A 22,320-nucleotide genomic window follows, 5' to 3' on the forward strand; every position below is an offset into this window, starting at 1 on the left:
TACAATTAACATCAGTTTGTGATTCAGGTATTTTTACTTATGAATATGCTAAGCACATTCCTTGACCTGTGAATATTTATTATTTATTACAGTATATGAACGAAAATAGGTTCCAGTTATGACCATTACGCATAGAATTTCAAAATGAAACCTGCCCAACTTTTGTAAGGAAGCTGTAAGGAATGAGCCTGCCAAATTTCAGCCTTCTACCTACACGGGAAGTTGAAGAATTAGTGATGAATGAGTGAGTGAGTGAGTAAGGGCTTTGCCTTTTCTTAGTATAGATTACGTGACCTGGTCAAAATCAGAGACAAAAGTGTTTGGATGTAGTCAAGTTATACATTTGCTGTATTACTAATAATCTTCAGTACAAGCATGTATATTTTTTTTGTCCCCAAATCACAATCTTTTAAAACTTAGACAACTTTACTTATGTAAAAATAGCAGAACTGCATAAAAGAACTTCAAGAATCTGAAGATGTGCTAACACATAAGACCATGGCCTCTCATTCTATTTCCTGTACAATTCCTGGGAAATTCTGCCTAATTGATATATGAAGGAAGCTTGTGATCATTGACACATTAGAGTGTGGTAATTGACTGTGTGATTTGACTTTTTTCCTTCTTCTTTTTCATATGAACAGATATAAACCCAAAGAGAAAACTATCAGGTGTAAAATTAATGGTTGGGAAAAACCTCCAGTGTGCACTCTGAAGAGAAGAAGGTAAGCTTATGTGTGAAGAGGACCAGTGATGTATGCAGCAGATTTATGTGATCAATAGACAGTTTATAAGTGAACAAGCAAGGACTTTACATTAGTTGAGCAAAGCACTTTTTATAGCTATACTCATGGAAGCATGCAAGTTGTTCAATAATTTTGAATTTGGCACAGCCCAACAAAGATAAAACAAAGGTTTTATCTAACAGGCATGATATCTGTGGTTAGCTGGGTTGAAAGTGGATAAGTCGCTGAGAATAGTGCTGAAGTAGAAGCCATTGATGTTCTTAACTTATGTTTTTACTAGCTGTGCTACTTGTCTAAGATGGGTTGAAATCTAAGTAATTAACATAGACCTCAACGTTAATATTTTCAGTGTACCATACAATTCATAGGTCTCCATTATACATCCTTTGGTATGGGATTTGTAAAAGCAGTGTTAATATTTATAATGTGTCATCTATTAGAATGACAAAGAGATAGCAACCAGACAGACGCACATACAGAAACACAGACTATACTTTTATTAAGGTGAAAGTCAAGTTCAAATGCAAAAGAAATTTTAACAATGTTAAATGTAACTTCTTGTAGTGGTGTGTACTGCATGTATAATGTCTACAGAGTTATGATACAAAACTGTGTTTGTGTGGCTTGCAGTTACTGAACTTCTGGACCGACCATCTTCTAGATGCAAAGTATCCTTCTAGTGATGAAAAGACTATTTTTCCTTTTTTCACAATAGTTGTGCAATACAACACATTACATTGGTTCCTTTTCAGTATTTACTTCATTGTTCCAAAGTAGACAGATTAATAATTACTTGGAATATACAGATTGATATTTTAGGCTGTGATCTTTTAAAGTTTAGTCATTGACACCATCACAGCCTTGTAGCATTATATTTGATTTTGCCAAATTTACTTGCTAATGGTAATATGTTCTTAAAATTCATTGCATCTTAATTGAAAAGAGTATTTCATTTAAATAAAAAAAAACAATGCTGCTGTATATTACATCCTTTTTGCAGTGATGGACATATTACAATAACCTAATGGTTTTTATGCTGCCAAACCTGCCAAGTCCATCCAACCATTAATTTTGTAACCTGCTGATCCAATGGCCTTCTTAGAAGCATTGGGTGCAAAATAAGAATGAAACTAGCACTAGGTGGGAGTCTAATGTGTCAAGGCATTTTGCAAAATTGTGCTTTACAGAAGTTTAGATTGAGTTATTTCCATAACTTTTCATAGTGATAGATCACTTGTAATTTTGTTTGCATTTATTCACATTTATAAATAGTGATGAACTGCACTGTGAATTATTGGGAGTTTCAGGATGAAACCTACGCAGACACGTTTAATACGTTTTATAAATTAGTATGCATTAGTGTATTTTGTAAGTACAAACACTCTTTCTTCAAAATCTTTTTAAAATATTCAACTTCTGCAATTCATCAGTGTGTTCAAAGCACAGACTAATTTTAAAATAGTGATATGTTCTAAATTTTAAACCTTGGCTGATTAAAAATGCAAGCTTTCGCATTGGAAATTTTTGCTCATTGCATTTGGTCGTGCCAAGCTTTATTGAAGCATACAACAAAAAAAGTGCACAGAAAAGAAAGGATATAAAATATCAACAAGGTGCAGATGAAGCTAACTTCATCCTCTTTGTTGTAGTTATTTAATCTTTTAAATAGAATTCGTAGAAGGAATAGTGGGGAAGCTATACAAAGAGTTATTATACAAGTAATGTAAATCGGAGAAATGCAAGTCATAGTGCTTAAAATGAGAGAATATGTACTGGATATAGACAACAGTGACTACAGAAAATACCTCATTTAGAATGAAATTAGAATAAATTAAATATTTAGTGATTATTACCTTCTCCATCCATTGTAAAGCTGGGCATGTGGAAATAATAATAATACATTTTATTTATATAGCGCCTTTCCCATTCTCAAGGCACTTCACAGAGTTTAAGATAGAACGGCAGGGTATACAGTACATAGAATTGTACAAACCAGATAAATAAATAAAGAAGATTAAGATAGTAAATTCAGAGAAAAAGCCTAACAGACAACATAATTGATGGTCTAGCACACACATACAGGTTACATGAGCATCTTGACAGAGAGGTAAACTGAGAGAAGGGTAATAAAGTCAAGTAGAGCTAAAAGCCTTCCTGAACAGATGAGTTTTGAGTTGTTTAGAAACTGGAAAGAGTAAGAACATTACTGAAGTGCTCACTTTAAGGGGTTTGCTTCCAAGCAGCAGCTTACATGAAGATGAAGTGGAAAAGTCATAACTTAAAATAAATAATTGGGCTCATCGCTCACTTAATACTTTCTTTTGTGGAAGCCATTTCACATAAAATACTCTTGTGGTCACTTTCTATGTCACTCTGCAATGTAATTACTTGATGCTTTAGTGACTAAAAGCAGATCTGTCTATTTAGCTTCGTTAGTTTAATTTACTGTATACTATGAATGAGAAGACGTTTAAATGAGAAACTCAACAACTTAAACCGTCCATATGACTTTTATTTCAAAGTCTTTTTCTTTTTTTTTTTAAATTCAAAATTCTCAACCACTTATTATCATCATATGTGTGTTTCAGGGCTCATTTATACTTCACGCTAGAGATGGTGACACTAAAATGCTGCTAGTGTATGTGAGTGCTTGTGTTCATCTTGGGCTGAGCTGATGTCCCGTCCAGGGATTGTTTCTGCCTTATGCCCGATGCTAGCAGGAATGGGCGCATCCTTAGATTGATGGATTGAATCATTAAACATCCATCCTTTTCAGAGATATTACGGCAAGGTGTCCTCAGAATTTAATGGGTGTTTCAGGAAACTCACAACACAGCGAAGCTGAACCTGTTCTCACTGTGATGATATCTTGCACTGCCACCTGGTGGAATCTTCCAGATTTATGTAAAGTACGTGTGCAAGTATGAACAATACAACGGTTGTGTAGCAATAGCATCTGCTGGAGCACGTGCCGCGTCACATGAAGTATACACCTGGTCTTCATCTGCATACAACAACTTGGCTCATTGTGGACTTATGTAGTTGAATTTTGCACACTTTTTTTCTTTAAAAAATATAAGAGATATATATTGAGATATCACAACTTGCTGTACAAGGTTTTGAAATTTGAAAACTTCCCTTTTAAAAAAAAAAAGAATTGCCAAATTTCTTAAAGTGTCTATCTTACTCCTATGGTGAGAAATAGTGTCTGTCTTTCTCTGTGAAAACGGATAACATACATTTTTCTGGAGAGATTATTTCAGTTTCTATATTTTACATTTTTACATGTCTGAGAACAGCTGCTGATGGGCTAAACAATTTCCAAATACAAGTTATTGAAAAAATGAGATAGGACAACGGCAAAAGATTTTAACAAGCCAGTGGGTGGTACTGTCAAAATGTTATGTTTAAGAAACATGGAGTTCAATTTACCACAAACTCTTCACAACTAGTAATAATACTTCAATCAATGCAATGTTTAAACCACTTATTTAGAAACTGGTGTTAGTGAAAGTTGTATCAGTAGTTTTTAACTGCAATGGCGTTGTAAAATACTGTTATATCTATGTACTCTGTTAATGCAAGCGGATTTGTTCTACTATCACTACTCTTTTTGAATTTGTCATTGTTACAAAATGACAAAGTGTACAGGGCTCTTCACTGAGTGCAGCGGCAGAACAGAAAAATACGTAATAAGGAACAATATGGTAGTTAAATTAGTAAGCAAAAACAGAAAAACGCTTCAACCCTGAAAATACTCTCCAAATGCGTGAGTGTTACAGCATGTGTACATTTTGTAACTTATTTAGATCTGTTAACTGTAACATGAGATAGAATAGAACAATGACAGCACACCTTGAACTTCACTTGCTGATCTACCCTTGTGGCACTGCAGCACAAAAGCCACACCCGGCACATCATTTTAGCCTCAGGCAGGTAATGAGACAAAGCTCCCAAATGGCCTCTTGGTACTGGGAATAATGTCAAGGAGATGCAGAAGGTTCAGGTCAGGTTGGGGAGAATGCACGAGTACAGCACATTGCCGTACCCATCCCACGAAACAGCTTGGGATCCCATTTGGAAACTCACCAGGCAGATGTACGGTCCAGTCCCATCACCCCAAACCCCTCCGGAAATGGCCATCTATCTGCCATAGTCAGGTATTACATGGGCGTCCCCTTAACTTGGTCCAGCCGCTAGAGTCCTCAGTGAAGGTCCTGCAAGCCGAATCACCCTCGGGAGTCGCACCATACAGCCATAGTGCCGTAACTTATGCTCTCTCCGAATTCAAGTAATGTGCATCATTTGGGACTCGGTAAGCAATTGCTTGTTCGACACAAAGTCAAACCAGCAGTACCCAAGGATTTGCCGAAGAGACACCGTAGAACAACAGACACAAATGTGGCCTGAAATATTGGTACCCCGGTGTATTTGTCTGATAATGCACCTTTTTTCCTAAAATGTTTTAAAATGAATGCATCTCTAGTCATTTATACATACATTTCTTTGCTTTGCAATGGAAGAAAGTTTTCTTTACTTAGGAAACTACAAACACATGGAATGAATTCCCAAGTATTGTGCTAGACAGTGAGACTTTTGGGACCAAGTTTAAACTGTATTTATATAGCATCATTCCCATGCTCAAGACAATTAATATATTTTATTTATAGAGCATCATTCCCATGCTCAAGGTTCTTAATAATAATATATTTTATTTGTATTTTAGAGAATCTTGATGAGTAGGGTAGACAAGCTTGTTGGGCTTAATGGCCTATTCTTAAAGGAGCAGGGTCACATCATGCACGTAACTGACGGACAGGTATTGTTTTTACAGCACAATGGTCAATATTACTGACATTACTGAAATGAGCATTAGAACTTAGTGAAAATACAATTTTTTACAAACAGTCTTCATTAACTGATATAACAGAAACTTATACACACAAAATGATAGACTGAGTTGTAAAAAGTAGTCATAATCTGACATTGGCTCGTGATTTAAAAGATTTCATTAATGAGCGAACCACCAATATTTCATTTTGCATACTGTTTCATGAAATGGATACTATAATTTCTTTCTTTATCAATTTTGTAATTTCCAAAACTCACTAAAAATATATTTTTGGGGGTCACTGGTGGTGATAGTTAAAGATGTTTTGGGCTAGACAGCAGGACATATTATTCCCTATAGATTTGTTCACACTCGTAAGTTTTTCAGCAGCTGTGTAATGGAGACAATCGCCCGCACGTGTCCTGTTGCCAGCATAAACACAACACGTGTCTGACAACTGAACAAAATGCCTATAAATGACAGGAATTGATTTCAGGGGTTTTTTGTTTTCATTAGAAATCTTTATTGAAATACTTAAAGACAGACAGACAGAATTAATATGAAACATGATTATTTTTTTTTGTGAAACACTGAACTTAACTGTGAGTTCAATCTTCTGCAAATCTTTTTCACTCATCACTAGATATCCATATCTTCTAGTATCATGAGGATTGTGCAATAATAATATGAAAAAAATATGTACTTAAAATATTGAAACCAGTTGATATACTTACTACAGGTCAGAACTAATATAGATAAGATCTTTAGAAAGACTTGTTAAAAAGCCAGGTGGCTAAGATGAAAGGACATGGTGCTTGCCCCATTAGTGAGAGCACAGAAAAGGAAAGAGACCAGGAAACACGTGTAGTCAGAAAACAGGCAGAGGTCCAAAATTTGAGAGACTGAGCCCACCATATTCTAAAAAATAAAGAGTACGAGACAGGAATGAGGAACCAAGAAAAGAGAGCACAAAGTCAATTAACAGGAGATCAAAAATAGTGACATCCCAAGGATAAGGCACAGAATGAGTTTTTGGATCCTTAACTCGGATACTGCAGTTTTATTTTGAACAATCTTTAAACTCTCGTCAATTCAGGCATCATAAGTGCTGTATCGCCACTGAAATGCACAGATACAGGAGATTTGGATGACAGAAAATGCCGTTGTGGTAAGCAAAATATAATATACTTTCAAATGAAGTGCGAAATTAGGACACTCAAGGATTATTCAAAATATTTAATCAAGAAAATACCCAGAACTATATATAGATTTTGGCCAGTGTAGCGAACGGCCTGGGCCCTTGCCTGGCCGAGACGCCCCTGTGATGGAAGGACCGGGGAAGAGGACATATTCAGAGCAATACCTCCCCCAGAACATGAGAGGGCAAACCCCCTGGCTTACAATGGGGCCACGGGTTTTGAGCTTATAATCTCAGTCCTGCTGCAGCCCGTGGCCACTACCAGGGGGCACCTGGACAGTTCCAGAGCCCTGGTATGCAGCACTTCCGCCATACCTGGAAATGCTGCCGGAAGTGGATCCAGGAGCACTTCCGGGTGTACTATAAAAGAGGCCGCCTTACTTCATTGAAAGAGCCAGAGTCGGGAAGAGGAAGACAAAGCTTGCTGGGAGAGGAGTGGAGGTGGCAGAGAAATAGAGAGGGAAGGAGAAAGAAGGAAGAAGGGACTGAGCATTACGGCTGTGAATAATTGTGAAATGTGCGGGAAACAGAACTGCCCCACGAAGAAATAAACTGTGTGTTGTTTTGCACTTCTGTCTCTGCTCATGGCTGTGTCCAGGTTTAGGGAGCTGTATACCACACTAGGGACATTAAAACGTCCAAGAAAAATAAACAAAACCTAACAGTGCTGGCCTGCGGTAGAGTAGATATCATTGGAAAACGCTCCTCTCGCTCTGGTTCAAGAGGTGTTTGCCAAGAAGCCACACGATTTCTTTAAATCTGACACAGAGGTTTCGTCTCTCCCTCTTTTTCTCTTACTGCTGCTGCCCTAGGCAGCCAGCCGTGATGTTAATGCCATTCCACCCAGTGGCCATGCCAGACTATGTCAGGCCAGAGACCAATCAACATACTAAGGCCGAGGGTCACCTAGTAGCCTATTGTCCAGGTTTTATTATTTTTGTCACGCTCATTGTGCGCTGTTTAGATTTTGGGCATATTACCTATAATACATAAAGAAACGTGTAAATTTCTCTCCTGTCAGTTCTGGTACTTTATCTAATTGCCTTTAGTTACAGATGTACAAGAAAAGGGGAAGAGTTGAACTACCGTAGTTGTTATTCCTGACACTTACCAGACTGGTAAGTATAAATGTACAAAGGTTATGCTGTAAATGGGAGTTGGGGCATTCTGTTAAGGTCTATGTAGTAAAGAGCCTAAAAGGGAAAATAGGGTCACCCTAAGACCCTACCACGACAAAACATCTCATAAAGCACAAAATGATACAAACAGGTGGAAGTTTAGGAAAGGTTAAGTTTGGAGTTAGCATTACGTAGTATAAGAATAGTAACAAGTATACACAAGCCTTGGGTGCAGCTGATGCCACCTATTATGCAGTATGGCTGTTCACTGTGTGCATTGGGTCACATGTCTTCTTCTGACTGTCTCAGCCTTTCTTCTTATATGAGCAGGAATTTCTCATAATTAAGCAGAAGAAAGAGTAGATTTCCAAACTGCCTTCATGCTGAGTTCTTGTGATTATCACTTGCTCTGTGACATTCCAGCTATGACAGATCACACTTTCTTGGCTGGGATACCTTAAAGGAAGGTCCCAATTATCAGGTATGCACAGGGCACTGCCACTCCCAGAGCTCTAGATGGCAGCATCTCAAATTCCCACAGAGCCCCTTGGGAGTTGGAGTTTGGCACAGCCCTGTTGGGTACCATGGGAGCTGCAATGCCGAGCTTCAGAGCCCTACTTTGTCAAGCTTCTGCCAAACCAGAGAGTGTTCACAGACCTCGCTAACAAGCCATCTGGAATACTACAAGGTGTAGCATAAAAGGAGCCACCTGACTTTATTTGGAGAGCCAGAGTCGGGAGGTGGAGGACTGAGGAAGAGAGAGAAGAAAAGACAAAGAAGAAGTGCTGAGTGCTCTATTATTGTGCTTATTTTGACTGTGCTGATTGGTGTGGGAAACTCTTGCTTGAGGAGTTTCCCAAATAAAAAGCTTTGTGTGTGCTGGAGTTGTGCCTTGTGTCTGTTTGCGTTGGACTGGGGAGTTGGTGCACCCCCTGGCAGCCACACAGCTCTACCAAAGGAAGTTTCTTCTTTTTTCATTGAGTGGTTCCTTTCATTGTGAAGGCACAGAATTTCGGAATCTGGAAAGCAAAAGATATATTTTTTGTTGCTTTGGTGTGTATACATTAAGAAGTTCCACTAATTAATTCTACAATTTTAGATTTTAACAACGCTTCAGCAGAGACAGGACTGCATCATGAACCTGCACTGAACTCACTACTGCTTTTTACTTCCTTTTAGCTGCACTTTAACGTTCTCATTTTTACATTTTAATTGAAAAATAACCAAGTGTTCAAAGTTAATTTCCAAATCAGGGACACTGTTTAAAGTTTACGCAAATAAGGCATTTCGTGAGAGGTTCTTATTTCAAATGTGTAGACTCCTCCACTCATCCTGACTGTGCCTAAATGTGTTTGTCATTTTACTAGAAATAAATGACCGTCTGGTTTGTGCCACAGACAGGGTGTTTAATCCTTGGAGTGGGACTGTGGATGTCCACCAAAAACCACGCCACCTTTTTGACGAGCCTTAGATGAACCTATGAGATTTGAATTGCATAGCTTCTTGTTTATTAGGAAGGTTTTGGGAAACTCGTGACCATTGCAGATCATTGAACCTTGGATGAATTCTACTGGAAGCACCCACGGACTTTTCTGGTCAACATTTCTCATGCTTGTTTTCTCAAAGGCTTGGCACAAGTTTGTATTTAATGAATTGAGCAAGAGCAGTGTTTAAATAATTCAATAAGAAGAGTAAACTGTATTTTTTTCATTTATTTATTTACATGTATTTCATGAAGCACCAGAAGTTCTAGATAACTGACAATGAGAAGTCAGGCCTTTGTGTTGTTAGAGAGTCTTGTCTACTTAAATGTGACCTTAGTGATTAAAAGGCAATATACAGGTGCCGGTCATAAAATTAGAATATCATAACAAAGTAGATTTATTTCAGTAATTCCATTCAAAAAGTGAAACTTGTATATTAGATTCATTCATTACACACAGACTGATGTATTTCAAATGTTTATTTCTTTTAATTTTGATGATTATAACTGACAACTAATGAAAGTCCCAAATTCAGTATCTTGGAAAATTAGAATATCATTTAAGACCAATGCAAAAAAAGGAGTTTTAGAAATGCTGGCCAACTGAAAGGTATGAACATGAAAAGTATGAGCCTGTACAGCACTCAATATTTAGTTGGGGCTCCTTTGGCCTGGATTACTGCAGCAATGCGGCGTGGCATGGAGTCGATCAGTCTGTGGCACTGCTTAGGTGTTATGAGAGCCCATGTTGCTCTGATAGTGACCTTCAGCTCTTCTGAATTGTTGGGTCTGGCATATTGCATCTTCCTCTTCACAATACCCCATAGATTTTCTATGGAGTTAACGTCAGGCGAGTTTGCTGGCCAATCAAGAACAGGGATACCATGGTCCTTAAACCAGGTACTGATAGCTTTGGCACTGTGTGCAGGTGCCAGGTCCTGTTGGAAAATGAAATCTGTATCTCCATAAAGTTCGTCAGCAGCAGGAAACATGAAATGCTCCAAAACGTCCTGGTAGATGGCTGCGTTGACCTTGGACCTCAGAAAACACAATGGACCAACACCAGCAGATGACATGGCACCCCAAACCATCACTGACTGTGGAAACTTTACACTGGACCTCAAGCAACGTGGATTCTGTGCCTCTCCTCTCTTCCTCCAGACTCTGGGACCTTGATTTCCAAAGGAAATGCAAAATTTACTTTCATCAGAGAACATAACTTTGGACAACTCAGCAGCAGTCCAGTCGAGACACTTCTGATGCTGTCTCTTGTTCAAGAGTGGCTTGACACAAGGAATGCGACAGCTGAAGCCCATTGCATACGTCTGTGCGTGGTGGTTCTTGAAGCACTGACTCCAGCTGTAGTCCACTCTTTGTGAATCTCCCCCACAGTTTTGAATGGGTTTTGTTTCACAATCCTCTCCAGGGTGCTGTTATCCCTATTGCTTGTACACTTTTTTCTACCACATCTTGTCCTCCCTTCGCCTCTCTATTATTGTGTTTGGACACAGAGCTCTGTGAACAGCCAGCCTCTTTAGCAATGACCTTTTGTGTCTTGCCCTCCTTATGCAAGGTGTCAATGGTCGTCTTTTGGACAACTGTCAAGTCAGCAGTCTTCCCCGTGATTGTGTAGCCTACAGAATTAGACTGAGAGACCATTTAAAGGCTTTTGCAGGTGTTTAGAGTTAATTAGCTGATTAGAGTGTGGCACCAGGTGTCTTCAATATTGAACCTTTTCACAATATTCGAATTTTCCGAGATACTGAATTTGGGACTTTCATTAGTTGTCAGTTATGATCATCAAAATTAAAAGAAATAAACATTTGAAATACATCAGTCTGTGTGTAATGAATGGATCTAATATACAAGTTTCACTTTTTGAATGGAATTACTGAAATAAATCAACTTTGTCATGATATTCTAATTTTAACCGGCACCTGTATTTGCCAAAATTAATGAGAAATGAACCCTGTGGCTTCTTCACGATGTTGCCTGAATCCACTTGAACCTGTACAGCTAACTATGAAGATGATTCAATGTGAAAGGAAGATGCTAACAATATGTGTAAAATACGGGACTGACAACATGTGTATGTTATTCACAGGAAGGCCGTTTAACTCAATTGTTCTACCTGATTTTTGGCAGCAAGTGTGAACAAAAAATGTGTTAAAATACAGTATATACATTTTTGAAAATAGATTTTATTTTTATACATGATGAATGGTAACTGATGCCATTTATTTCAAAAACTAAAAATAAAATACATGTTAAAAATGTAAGATATAAAAGATGGAATGCACCTTAAGTAAATGTATATATTCGTTGTTTTATAATGAAGGGAAGTTCAGAAGTTGAATTTATGTCACTCTTTGCACGTGTTTGTCTATTTAGATCACGGTTGCCAGATGTACTGATTTGAGGACGACTGTCCCGTCTCACTTTGCCTCTGAAAATTCCATTTGAACAAAAATTGTATGTAGGAAAAAAAATCTTAATTCAGTTTTTCTAGATGAAGAGGCCAGCTAAATTTTTGTTGTCAGCATGGCTTACCTCCTTTTATGAATAAAATGTGTAAATGTTAGCTGAATTCAAGTGCTTGAATCTTGTGTGTTTGTGTACGTTGTGCGCTTGTGTCGTTGTATGTTTCTCATGCTCATCATGGCTGCTTGTGCTTCTGTGTAATTCATTTTGATATGATGATTGCACATGTTTATATATCTATAATTACAATTTTATTAAAATTATATATTTTTTCCTCTTCCTTAGTTCCTTAACATCTTGTTGTTTGTTGTCGCTCAAAATGGTGGCAGTCCCAATCTGTGATTTTGGAAATCTTGCAAGCCTGATTTAGATGAATGCTGTGAACCAAAATGAAAATTAGGCATTTTATTTCTTCTCTTCAATGTAATAGATTCTCAAATGAATGGTCGTCATATTCTCTTTATCTTTGGCATTTGTCCTGCATCCCATACCCTGTAGACTCTCCAAGCTCCTGTTCAGACAGGATTAGTCTCACACCAGACAGTAGGGAAAAGTAATTATTACAAGAGGACCTCTGTAATTGTAATCCCATCCAGATTGCTTATAAAAGTCCTTAAAAGTAACCGCAATTTAAAGTAGCTCCATATGAATCATGTCAGTAAATTTCACCCGGGGATTTTAGAGGTTTTCTGAAAAAAATAAAGGCAGTCAAAGAACTTGTCCGTGCTTTGTGCTGCCCACATCGAACCACTACAAATCGATTCATACCTCAGCGGTCAAGTTCTGTGCATAAAGAAGCTCCAAATGGATAGTTTTAATCAGAAAACCTGTACGTGTAGCATTGGAAGTAAACAATCCACTTGAGTTTTCAAGATCTAGATAAGGTAGATTAACAACTGTGGCAGACGGCCAGGGCCTTTACCCGACAAGAACGCCTCCATCGTGGAAGGACCAGGGGGGTGAGAACATGCACTGGGCACCACCTCCCCCAAGAGTGCTAGATGGCAGTGCTTCTAGGTTTTAATGGTGCCTCGGGTTCCCACAGGGCTACATGGGAGTTGGAGCTTGGCACATCCTTTTGGGTTCCGTTGGTGCTGCCAGTGGGTGCTGCTGGGACTTCTTATGGCGCTTTTCCACTGCATAGTACGGCACGACACGGTTCAGTTCAGCTCACTTTTGGGGGGTTTTCCACTGGGAACAGTACCTGGTACCTGGTCCTTTTTTCCAAGCGCGCCGAACCGTTACCAAAACGTGACATGTAAACTCTGCTGTTCACTGATTTCCCGGAGAAAATCATCATTACTGCATCACTGGCTATTCTTTTCTTTAAAGGTACACACACGCGGAAGTTTGTGTCCCGTCTCTCCATCGCTGGACGCAGTGTGTTGCATAAGTGGATGAATGTTTATTCAGACATTCGAAAGTTCTCCAGCCACTGAGTGTTTGTAAAACCGGGAACAATCACATCCCACCACTCGGAAGCACGGTTAAATGTCCAAACAGATGGTCTGTTGCGGCGACTTTTTTGCAAAATGTGGAAGATCTGTAATATACAGAATCAGCATTTTAATGTTACACTGGCAGTTAAGTTCATTTTATGCTTTGCAACAGTGATAAAAGTTAGCTAGCGATGTGCTTTTTTTAAATGCTTACCCTTGCGCGTCGTCAAGCTAAAGTGTTGTCGTTGTCTGCGTGTTGTTGTAAAGTTCCACGGTGTCACGGCAGTAGAGGCGCAACTATAACGACACGTGAATAATCCCGCCCACTCTAAAGCGGTACTAAACTGCAGTCGAAACGCAAACCGAGCCGAACTGAGCCGAACCAAGGTGAGCTGTACTGAACCGTGCTGTGCCGTACTATGCAGTGGAAAAGCGCCTTTAGCCTTACTTTGCTGGGCTTTCTCATCACCCAGACGTGCTTCTGGACAACTTCTGGCCTCCAGATGTACACCTGGGTGCAGGATAAAAGAAGGCCGCTGCCACTGCTCCAATAGCCAGAGTTGGGAGGAAGAGGGACGAAGCTTGTTGGTTGAAGAGGAGTGGAGGCAGAAAGAGAGAAGAGAAGGCAAAGAAAAGAAGTGCTGTGGGCTGCTTTATTTGTGCTTTGGTGTTATGATGTGGGAAACGACTGGGATGAGTTTCCCACAATAAAATTATGTGTTGCTGGGCTTGTGTCTGCCTCTGTCTGTGTCGGGTTTAGGGAACTGGTCCGCCCCCAGCAGGCCACACAACATGACCCTTTGTTATTTTGTTTTAATCAGTTAACAATTAATTTATTAATGAAGCAATAAATTTATTTTCTTAATTTTTATTTTTCCTCTCTTAACATTTAAATGTGATTGCTGCTTTCCTTGTCCTGTGACGGAGCAGTAGTCATGTAGCCACATGGCATGCTGTTGTATTGAGGTGATAACCGTAGAAGGCATGTCTGTCTTTGTGGATATGCAATAAATCTTATATCTTCCAGGATTCTTCTGCTAATGTGCAAAGAACAACTTCATCATATGTTTGGATGGAGAAACTTTCCTAAAATTCTAGTTTGGACGTAGATTCTTTTATTTGAAAAACATTTTTTTAAACAAAAATGTAGTAGTGTGGATATAATCTAAATATCACAGCCTTGCTTTGAAAATCAGCTAATGGGCTGAGTTTTGTTTTTCTTAAAATGTACAATCCAATTCAGTTTCTTTGTTTGCTGGCTTGTGCCCAGGCTGTCACACCTCCTTTTGTCACTCTACCATATCTAGTATCCAGACTAACCAACCCAGAGGTAGTCTGGTGAGAGCACATATCTGGGGACCACCCGTTAAAAAGTGTGTAGTGAGCAGCAGTGATGTCCTGCACTGCAAAAACTACACCCACAGGGCTTCTTCAGTAAACAAATGCCCCCCCAATTCCTCCAGTCCATGAAGTTTAAACAGCTGCCGGGGTTTCAGGGAGAGAAAAGATGAAACCAAACAGAAGAATTGACATTGAGAGAGACAAAAGTTAACATTGCTGTTATTAATTCATGTGCTCTGTAGCACAAGGTGACTGAAGCTTAATAATTAATTTGTATGTTGTAATGAGCGCTGCAACTGAGGAAACACACACATACAGAGCACCACTGCTATTTGGCTCCATGTCATTTTGAATGTTGCATCACTATATGGCACAACAACAGCAAATAAAGTTTAGATGAACATTGGGGTCTATGGATAAACAACATGTTAAAATCCTGCCGCTTTATGGCAGGCGTATGTACATTTCCAATTAGACAGTAATATTAACTTGCTTTAGTTACTCAATTAGATGTTCAATCAGAAGGTAGATGTTGTACAGCTGCATCTGTGTATCTAATGGTGTGGTTAGGCAGATTTGTTGATTCATTTTGAGTACTGAAATCAGTATCTCCTATATCTTTTGATCATCACCTCTCTTAATGGCATTCCTTTTGATGGTGTGCAACCCACCATTTACTTCAAATGAATATGTTGCTCTTCATAGTTTCATGAATATACAATAGCTGTAAATTCTTTCAACCTTATATCAACTCTCATTGTAACTGAACAACAGAGAGCACACACAGCACCTGTGATAGCATATCATTCACATGTGCCATTTGTCCATCAATGTCTTCAAATACAACTGTATAATCTGATGTTACAGCAATGTTTTTCCTTTGCAACAGGTTATCTTTATTTTTAAAATGTGAGATGTTTTCTCTGCACAAATGCATCCAGCAGGGCCGTATGTACCCTGGGAAGATGTTCTTTAGAGATTGTAGCTATTACTAACTTAACAGTATACATAAAGATATATCTTATATCTTTACTGGTACGGCGGTGATTTGAAATGGAATAAAAAATTAGTAACACTAAAGGAAGATTATATTAGCTTCTGTTTAATACAGGCTTAACAGTTCCAAGAATATAATTCTCAAAGGAGAGCAATACTTGGCTAAAGCAGATGCAGTCGGGGTTTTCTGCGATCAGCACTTGTTCAATTTTGAGACAGAGTGTGGTAAAGCATTTTTGGTCCTAGGCACGGGCAGGAGCAATGTCTTCTGTCCATCCATAGGTGAGGTCTCTGGGTTCCTTGTGGTTGTCCGATTAGGAAACAGTACATGGTTACAGTAGAGGTTGCTTGCTTGGAAAACCTTGAAATAACTGTTGACCCTGAACACTCCAACCAAACATGGTAGGGTCATCTTAACAGCATCATAGGCCACCAGACAAAGTAGTGCGCTGGGCCCCCTGTTTTGATAGCAAAGCAGAAACATAAATAAGCATCAGAAACATTGTGGGCCTCTATGCAGCCCTGCATGACATACAGTATTAGCACTTCAGCACTTGTAACACTTGACTCATCATCTCCCTGTCAGATTCACTTTTTTAGGTGGATTCCCATAAATGTGTATGAAACACCCTCATTGATCACAGTGGGACACTTAAAACCTTTGCTATATTCCACCCTTTGACACTGTGACCTGGAAGTAGTCGATGACAAACTTGTCCGCAAAGCAGGAAGTACTCAGTCCTCCCCAACAATGCAGAATGCTCTCCAAGATTGTTTATAGCGAACTGGTGTGTATCTAGTCCTCATGTTGTTTTTCTAGCAAGTATAAATATTTTTTTGCTTTTTGTGAATAAGTTATGGCAGACAATATGGTGTTGGGGTTAAGGCTTTGGATTTCAAACCATGGGATAGAGTTCAAATCCTGCCGCAGACACTGTGTGAGTCACTTCACCCACTTGTGATCCAATTGGAATAAAGAAAATAAATATAACCAATTGTATCTCAGATGTTTGTAAGTCACTTTGGATAAAAACATTAGCCAAATATGTAAATGTAGTGAAATAACTACAACTAGAAATTATGAACATAATTGGATGGACAGTAACATGTAACAAACTGCGACTATTTGTTAAAAAAACAACACCTCACTAGTTGTTTGTGGAGATCTCGTTAAGTTCTTCTGTACAGGTAAGTATTTTCTTTATCAGTTTGTGTGTTACATATTTAAAACAGAATATTCCTGGGTCCTTATAGTGGGCACCATTGCCCCACATTACCTTATGAGTAGTTGTAGCACATGTAAATGTAATTACTGTCTAAAGCACTTCAGTGGAATTTATTGCTATTTAACCCTAATAAAAGTTTCCAGCTAAGGTGTTGTAATAGATAAGACAACACACGTTGCAAGATTTGGGGTTTCAGCCCCGTATACTGTAACCAAAATTCAGACAGTTAGTCAATTACAAAACGTTTAGAAAAGTAAAAGACAATGAGGGGAGAAAGGAGGGACTTTTTATGGAGGCGGACCGGAGTTTGATGTGAAGGATGCTGGGTATTCGTGGTGGATTCTGGGAAATGAAGTCATCAGGGTCGTCAGAGGGGATAAACAGACCCGGAAGTGCGTGCTTCCTGTAGCCGTCATGGCGTTTGTTTATATCGTTGAGGCCTCTGGCTTTCTGAAGGAGGAAGGAAAGACAAGTTAGTACCCTGTCGTTGACCCCTCACAGTACGTTTTCCATAGCAACCCGGGTCAGTCCGCCGTTACCCAAACACTCGTGCGTGACAGTGTATAAACATATGTGCCCACCCTTCGACATATGATTCCTTCTTATGAGTTATAACACAAATGAGATGCTACTGTAGTATTTCCTGATCTATTGCTATAATTAGTTTAAATAGGCTATTGCACATTATAACCAGTTTCTACTAGTATTATTCCATAATTTTTCGATTGTGAAAACACTACTATTTTCTGTCTGCCTCAGTTTCACTGTAAGATGCTCTATCCCCCTTTGGTTTACAGTTCAATATAATTTGTTGTGAACAATGCATGACCTCGTACCCTTGAGCCCCTAACTCACTATACATGCCTTATCCTTCCCAATGCTTTCTAGATAGAATCTTTTTTTAGTGGCTTTATAGATCTCTCTGAAGCAAAATTATGCATTTAAGAGATGTGGCAGGTACTGTAATTAAAACGTCTTTGCCATTACAGAGAATGAGATGCATACATAGTGACTTTTTAAATCAGCAGAGGAGCATGTTACATTCTGCAACCTGCATAGCAGTCAACCATAAGAGTTCTTGCATCCAACAGGTCATTACCTAATTTTTCACCACAGTGACATTTCAAAGTTTGTTTCACAAGTACATAAAACACTTTGCTTTCTGCCATGGATGTCTGCACAATCATATCATGCCATCAGGGTTGCTTACCTGGACTTACAAGCTTCTTTATTCAGAAATTCTTCCACTTGGATCAGGATCAGGTAACGTTTGTCATCACCAGCTACAGTACATCATCGGGTATGTGCAGTACATCAAAAAGTCATTGCTGCAGTTACTTTGAATAACTGTAGAACACCTTCCATTTTTTGTTGATAAAACACCACTGGGCTGGACAGGCAACTGTACCACCAAATTGAATGGTAAAACAAAGATCTTGCTATGCTAATGCAGTTAAGAAGGGTGAAAGGGTAGAAAATAAAACAATACTTCAGCAGTCACATGTAATATGATACAGAAAACTATTGATGGAAATTCTAGACCTTCATTTGCCAGTCCCATATCATACATCATGAATGACCACTAGATAAATTAATGTTGTACGTTTTTAACCAAATGAATAAAATGATCCCCTCGCCTGTGGAACTCTTTACCTCATCACATTGAATTGAACTGTTCAAAACAAGATTAAAGATTCATTTTTATTCACTTGCATTCCATGACCTTCAGTAATACTGATGGTTTCCTCACTGTGGTTATATAACATTACTTCTATTTATTATGTATTTTATTTATGTTCTTATATTTTATTTCTATTTATGTTATTTGTTTGGTTCCTTTTATTCTATTATTGTAAAGCACTTTGGCCACAGCATTCCTATGTTGTTTTAAATGTGCTTTATAAATAAATTGACATTGATATTAAAAATGTTCTTTTATACAGTGGATAAGTTATCCAACATACAGTAGATGACTTAAACTATATTGCTCAGAGTAATATCAGAGTATAGCATCAAGTCAATGAAACCTCTAGGCTATTGATGTGGTCAGTTAAGTAGTAGAGGGGGGTTGTCAATCAGTTTCAGCTGCTTTGGTGTTAATGAATTTAACAACAGGTGCAGTAGAGGGGCAACAATGAGCCGACCCCCAAAACTGGAATGGAGTTTAACAAGTGTAGGCCACTGACATTTCTCCTTCATTTTTTCTGACTGTTTTTTCACTAGTTTTGCATTTGGCTAAGGTCAGTGTCACTACTGGTAGCACGAGGCGATACCTCAACCCTACAGAGGTTGCACAGGTAGTTCAGCTTCTCCAGGATGGTACATCAATATGTGCTATTGCCTGAAGGTTTGTTGTACAATACAATACACAATACAATTTATTTTTGTATAGCCCAAAATCACACAAGGAGTGCCGCAATGGGCTTTAACAGGCCCTGCCTCTTGACAGCCCCCCAGCCTTGACTCTCTAAGAAATGACTGTGCTGTGTCTCCCAGCACAGTCTGAACGGCATGGAGGAGATTCCAGGAGACAGGCAGTTACTCTAGGAGAGCTGGACAGGGACGTAGAACACATCAGTAGGACCGGTATCTGCTCCTTTGGGCATGGAGGAACAGGATGAGCACAGCTAGAGCCTACAAAATGACTGGTGTGAATGCTGTGCTGAGGGCCTGACGTTCTCTAGTGGGCCCTGTGCTCACTGCCCGGCACCTAGGAAGCTCAATTGGCATTTGCCATAGAATACCAGAACTGGCAGGTCCACCACTGGCACCCTGTGCTTTGCACAGATGAGAGCAGGTTCACCCTGAGCACATGTGACAGAGTTGAAAGGGTCTGGAGAAGCCGTGGAGAATGATGCTGTCTGTAACATCGTTCAGCATGACTGCTTTGATGGTGGGTTAGTGATGGTCTGCAGAGGCATATCTTTGGAGGGTCACACAAACACCTACAGGACAGACAACGGCACCTTGACTGCCATTAGTTATCGGGATGAAATCCTTTCACCCATTGTCAGACCCTATGTTGGTGCAGTGGGTCCTGGGTTCCTCCTGGTGCACAACAATGCCCAGCCTTCTGTGGCGAGAGTATGCAGGCAGTTCCTGGAGGATGAAGGAATTGATACCATTGACTTGCCCCCACGCTTGCCTCACCTTAATCCAATAGAACACCTCTGGGACATTATTTTTTGATCCATCTGACGCCACCGGGTTGCACCTCAGACTGTCCAGGGGCTCAGTGATGTCCTCGTTCAGATCTGGGAGGAGATCCCCCAGGACACCATCCATAGTCTCATTAGAAGCATGCCAACCCGATGTTGTCAGGCATGCATACAAGCACTTGGGGGCCATACAAACTACTGAGTACGATTTGGAGTTGCTGTAATGAAATTTTAACAAAATGGACTCGCCTGCCGTATTATTTTTTCACTTTGATTTTTGAGTGTCTTTGAATTCATCCCTCTGTAGGTTGATCATTTTCATTTCCATCAAAAAAGTGGCATCCTTTTGTTCCTAAATAGTTTAAACCTCCAGCAGGATCTTTTTTCCCATTGAGATTTGATGTGTTTTCAAAGTGTTCCTTTAATTTTTTTGAGCAGTTTATAAATGGCTGTTATGTATGTAATTTTTCTTTGTTTAAAATAGTGAATGGATGTATTCATTCAAGCAAAAGTTTTTAACTTTATAACAAATTAGCTTCTCATTAAATATAAATCTTTTCAATTTTCCTTAAAAAAAAACAGCTTCTATCGACCAGTGTTAAACATCTGAATCATTCTCATATAGCACTTGTATTCCTTGATATATAACGGACTCAATAATCTACCCATAAAAGTACATTGTAATGGAGCATGAAACTGACCATACTTTGATGTTTTGATGTATCAACTAAAGCTTTTGATAATATGAACCATTTTTCTGTTAACAAATGAATGTACATAAAAGCTTCAGTGCTACAATACATTTCATTATTAGTGAAGTGTTAATAATCTATTTTTTCTTCAAAGCCCACTTTCTCGTACATCCAAATATACAAAACCTTTCTCTTAATATACTGTAAATGAGGAAATGGAAAGAAATCAGTAGCATAATGTGATAGCATGCAGTCTGTTTGCACCTCACAACTATTCAAGGCTCTGGTCTCCCTTTTTATAAATTGAACATTTAGTGAACAAGAACTCAAACCCTTACACTTGCATAATTAATCAGCTTGCAAGAATAATAATCCTAATAGTTAACTCCTCAGCAATCATTTTGTGATGAGCAAACATTCACCCCCTTTGGTCTGCTATATGTCTGATTGCTTTGCCCAGAACTTCTTTTAAATTTGTCTCCTGCAACTTGTATCTTGGATATCCTGAAAACACAATCTACAGACTGTAACAAAGGCGCTATATAGGCGCCTGACCCGACACAGATGGACACGGAGGCACGTAGAAAAATAAACAAACTTTTATTTTCTTCACCTGTGGGGCACGTCTTCCTCATGAACCCCACAGGCAATACACAGTCCCAAAGCACAACAAGACCCACAACAGTTCTCTCTTTTACCACCACTCCTCCTCAAGCTTAGTCCTCCTCCTCCCGACTCTGGCCCTTGAGTGGTGGCGGCTGGCCCCTTTTATAGCCCACCCGGAAGTGTTCCAGGTGCTTGACCACGTGTTCCCAATTGCACTTCCAGGTGGGGCTGAAGACTCGTCCAGCCGGGCTGTTGATTCCAGGCAGCACCACCTAGTGGCCACCCCAGCTCCCAACCAGGCTGTGGAGGACTCCATCTCCCATGGATCCATGCGTAAGATCACCATCGGCCAGGGAGGCTGCCACCAAGCGTCCTGGGGGAGGTATTGAGCTGTCCATGTCTGCTCCCCCGGAACATATGCAGTAGGGACGTCCCGGCTGGGCATGGGACCCAGCCATCCATCACAAGACTTGTAGTTACACATTTGTATGCATATAATACTTGAATTGGAAGTCAGATCTTACTACTTCATGTAAGCTCTTGCCTGTGTGCTAATTTAGCTACTGAGATAAGTTGTGCATCTGGTTTAAGCTTTAATATTTGACCCGTGTCTAGCCACACATGGCAGGCTCTGTCAAGCATGCATCTTAAAAAATTATTGGTTGCCTAGTTTTAAACATCCTTGCATAAGCACCTCATGGAAAGAAAATTCAAATGTATTGCTCTTCACCTGTAGGCTTTATGTCTATAATTTGCATATGATCCCCCATTTTTGGGATTTGCTTCAAATTACTAACTAGTCAGCTGATACATAAAAATGCACATATACACTAACATACAGACATACTGTACTGGTAAAGACGCATGGGGCATCTGCTACCCCAGACCCTGAACAAGATCTCTTAATCTTTTTCAGAAAAATTATTTTGTTTTATCTTCTTCTTAATCCCAGTCCATCTTATTGCAGTTCACTATACTTTAAATAGATTTTATTGAACTGCATTT

General features: G+C 39.3%; 1 long non-coding RNA gene across 1 annotated transcript; it reads left to right on the forward strand.

Annotated features, from left to right (window-relative positions):
* The first annotated feature begins 269 nt into the window (after positions 1-269).
* LOC120526191 lies at positions 270-8,066 on the forward strand. The gene is made up of 4 exons (XR_005633097.1): positions 270-725; positions 1,377-1,414; positions 6,636-6,745; positions 7,825-8,066. It is a non-coding gene; the product is annotated as an uncharacterized LOC120526191 (long non-coding RNA).
* The last annotated feature ends 14,254 nt before the right edge of the window (positions 8,067-22,320 follow it).

This window comes from Polypterus senegalus, chromosome 3, assembly GCF_016835505.1.
Source record: "Polypterus senegalus isolate Bchr_013 chromosome 3, ASM1683550v1, whole genome shotgun sequence".
Classification (NCBI taxonomy): Eukaryota; Metazoa; Chordata; class Cladistia; order Polypteriformes; family Polypteridae; genus Polypterus; species Polypterus senegalus.